Genomic DNA, 4,336 nt, shown 5'->3' on the forward strand with positions numbered 1-4,336 from the left:
CTCCAGAATCTCCAACTACCTCGGGACTTCAGTACTTTTGTTTTGAGCCACACTGGCATTGATGGACAGTAACCAAGGATGCTTACTTGTGTAGTGTACTCAAGTACTTTTTCTTCTTTCTTTTTTCTCTGCACTCTTCTTTCAGTCCACTATTTAATTAAACTGAAATGTTTTACTTTTACAGTTCTAGGACCCAATCATACAAAAATATATTTGAATTAACAACTTATGCTCCTTTTCAATCTTAGACAATTTACACACATTCACAAAGAGTTGGGAGCTTTTGATCTGCTAGTTTCACTATTTCTGAAAATGTACTATTTATATAAGTAGGAGATTTGACTCTGAGGAAGACTAAACGTCGAAACATCAGTCACCCTGTCACCCTGAACGTGCAGACCAGTTGAGTGCTCCATCTTTTATTTGGGTAGTCATTTTTGAAGTGCCCAGGTAATGTCTTTTTGTACTATTTATATAGTTTGATTCTTTAAATGTTTTGGTATGTATTGGTCTTAAAAGAGAATGTACTTTGTAATTTGTACTTTTGAATACCGGTACTTAGTAGAATATTAGTAGCCTATTTACTTCACTACAAGGTTTAGATATTTTGGTTCTACTGCGAGATGGGTCCTAGTCTTAGACAACCAGTCACCCTTTATTTTACAGTAATGTAAGTAATGCTTTCCTCTTTTGTTTTAAATGCATTTCAACAGTATAGTCATGTTTTGTACAGAAAGTATGCTGTCATTATTACACTCTAATCATCTTGACACGATATTTGTGTATGAAACGGTTCAACGTTTTATTTTAAATCACAGCAGGAGACAAAGGTAAGAGTTTGTTACAACATGCTCTCTTTGATGTATCTCCTAAGAATGTGTGTCCTCCATAGAGGTAATATGTTAAATAAATGGATTGACGTATCCAAAATGATACAACAGCTCTGGACCTTGAATTCATCATGCACGTGTCTTGACTGAAGTCAACAGTTGCCCCTTGCAGTACTCAGATTCTCAAGACACTTTACAGTGGCTATAGAGCAGAGCCTCTTTATTGGTACATCCCATTAAACAAGTTTTAGAGTGTTGCAATCCTGGGTTTCTATATTTTTCAACACTTATATGTGTAATACAGTGCTGCTCTACTGCCCAGTCTACAGGAGTTAGAGTTGGTGCCAGCCCTTATGTTTGTGGCGCAGGTTCCCAGGTGGTCGTCCTTGACGTCCTTGTCCCACACCTCCAGTTTCAGCACGTCTCCGACCTGCGCAGCCACGAAACTGAAGTCGGCCCTCCATTTGGGATAGTTGCTGTTGTGGACGACCTCGGTCATGCCACCGTAGAAAGGATAGGCGGGTAGAAGGACCTTGACGTAGGGACTAGGCTGAGTCCCGAGGGCATCTCGCAGGCCGCTGGCATGCAGATTGAAGACCCTGACGCCACCGAAGCAGCACTGGACGCCGCTCAGGCCACAGAGGACCAGCAGCAGACCCAGGGAAAGAGATGGGGAAAATGCCATGACTGGGTCATCATCATGGCATATTGTCATGGTTATCTCATGTATTTTGTTTTGAGAGAGAATTCCTGTAAACCGCATCATGTGTTTTTGCAGGTTTTCATGTTGAGTGTACACATATGTACAAAGAATTAATGCAAGTATTCAAACCTGCAAAAAATGGTTTACTGTAACCTATATTACATGTGGTTTTATTCAGGCCCTTAAACTATTACTTGATTTGAATTTGTCTTTTGGCTCATTTTCACATGCACTTACATTTTGTTTGTCAGCTATATTTCTCTTTTCAATTACATTAGAATTAACCTTTTTTTGTATGTCCAGCAGTGAGAGAGAGATCTTACCTGTAAAGTGGGCTGGCTTGTTTAGTTTAGTCCCCAAAGACACAACAGCATGTGGTTGCAGACAGGACGGCAGTGGCACTGGTTCTTCTGACTGTTATTTATACAGTGTCAGTAAATGGATCACGCCCTGTTTTAAAAGTGGTTTCACCAACTCAGAGTGAGGCATGCTGAGGGGTGGCTTATATCTTATCTAACTAAAGGTCAATATTTACCTGATCATTGTGGGGAAGAAAGTATCCAAATCATTTGTACAACTTTTATCACATATTCGTATTTAATGAATAATGAGACAAGGGGCCCTATTTTCATCCATGCTAAACCCTAAACAACCCCTAAACAACCCAAAACATTTTTAAATAGCTCAAATAGCTAGCTGATCTACATGCTCACAATGTGTCGATGTAGATCGGTTATTTGAAATATTTTAAAATGTCTTTTCAAAATAGTAAAAGAGGCAAAGAAGTTTAGGAGTTTAGGGTTTAGCATGCACGAAAATAGGGCCCTTAATGAATGTGTTATAATAATGTTGTTAAAGTGGCACTATGTAACTTTTTATGAATAAAAAGTAATTTTATTCAGTAAAGTATATATGTTAATACAATATAACTTATACAACTGAGGTGGTTGTATTTTGAGATTTAGATTGTGTCAAAGGTCATGTCTCACCTAGACACAGGATCTGAGAATATTGACCTGTCAAGATTCAACAAGCAGGCAGGCTCTATTAGCTCAATGGTAAAAGAATTCAGTACATGTACATGGAGGAAACCGGGTTCACATACGGCAGGGGTGGGCAACTTTGATGATGGAGAGGGCCACTATATTTTCACATTCGCTCCAGAGGGCCACAATGCATACAGTCAAAAATAGCAGATCTACAAGCTCAAAGCACGTCACAGTGTGACATGTTTTGAGCTTGTAGATCTGCTATTTTTGCTATTTTTGAATTGGAATCTGGAATATATTTTAGATCTTTTTGAATTGGACTCCTGAAAAGTAACAATTTTATTTAATTTCAAATGCATTTATATGTTCTTATGTTAACTTAAATACAAATATATTGGACATAAAAAAAACTTAAACAAAAAACGAATTGCTGCTGTATGACATAAGGGGTAGAAGAGGTATATAGTGCAGTTTTCATTTAAAAAAGAATTGTGTTGTCAATTCATTTCTGGTATAATTTCTTATATTCATTAAATCCACATTGAATTTGAAGGCAGATTTATAATTACTCTTTTTTTTACAGCCCAACCTAAAAAGGCTCTCCCACAAAAAGTGATAATAATGAACACGTGTGTCTTTCTCATGTTTGAGGAAGTGAGGGATTTACTGTAAGTCCCTGTCTGACTGACACCTGCAGAGTTGCTGGAAATGTGTTGTAATCTATGGAGACAAGTGTGGAAATTCACACACTTGTGTAGACACACACTAGACTATAGTGTGTGTGTGTGTGTGTGTGTGTGTGTGTGTGTGTGTGTGTGTGTGTGTGTGTGTGTGTGTGTGTGTGTGTCCTCAGTGCTCAAAATATTTGTTTTAAATAAAATGCCTCACTTAAAATAATGAATGAATGAATCTACACTAGTAATCTTATATAGTGTAAGAAGAAAATGTATTGTGATTTCAATATTTTAATAGTAACAGTATAATATAACATGTGAAAATGCAAAAATCTACAAAAGCCTATTGTAAATTTAGCAATAATAATAGATACCCCCCCTCTCCCCTCCCCCCACAACAAACTTATTTACACCATTGTGGGGCAGTGGTTCTCAACCTTTTCAGCCTGCGACCCCTAAAATAATCATATTTTAAAGGAGTTAGTTGAGGCATTACATTTTATACATTTTTTGTATAACACGGTTCTATTGTGAAAATAGCAGATCTGCATGCAACGCGACGTGTGATGAGCATGTAGATCAGCCTCTAATATTTGACAATTTGACCAATGTTTAATTTGTCATTTTAGATATATTAAAAAGTCCTTAAATTTTCACTTTAGAAATGTGCAGATAGGCCTACACACTAGCCTATACACTTAAACTTTATATGGTATGTTGTTTACTGTTGAGTGAGAAAACAATGTTACACATTAAGTATCATCGTGGGACCCCCCTGCAGGACCGGGGTGCACAAATTGAGAACCACTGCTTTGGGGAATTACGGTCTGAAATCCATGTTTTCGGGGAACCTTTAAGAAACGCACCGGAAAAGGTCCCGTCGTGTTATTGTTCCCCCATAGTCTTGTGTATGGATGTATTGAACGCATTTAAACTGCAGAAGGTTGCTGATCTCGCATTAATAACAAAACTGAGCTGAATTAAACTTATCTGCAAATAACAAGTTCAATATGGAACACGAGGTTACGTTTGAATAGAGATTCTTTGCATTTAATGTACTGCAGTAAATCTATGAGTTGGATTTAAATGCTGCTTGGTATGTGATCACATTAGTACTGTACTAATAATAATAATACTACT

The sequence above is a fragment of the Nannobrachium achirus genome (assembly GCF_963921795.1).
Source record: "Nannobrachium achirus genome assembly, chromosome: 8".
Classification (NCBI taxonomy): domain Eukaryota; kingdom Metazoa; phylum Chordata; class Actinopteri; order Myctophiformes; family Myctophidae; genus Nannobrachium; species Nannobrachium achirus.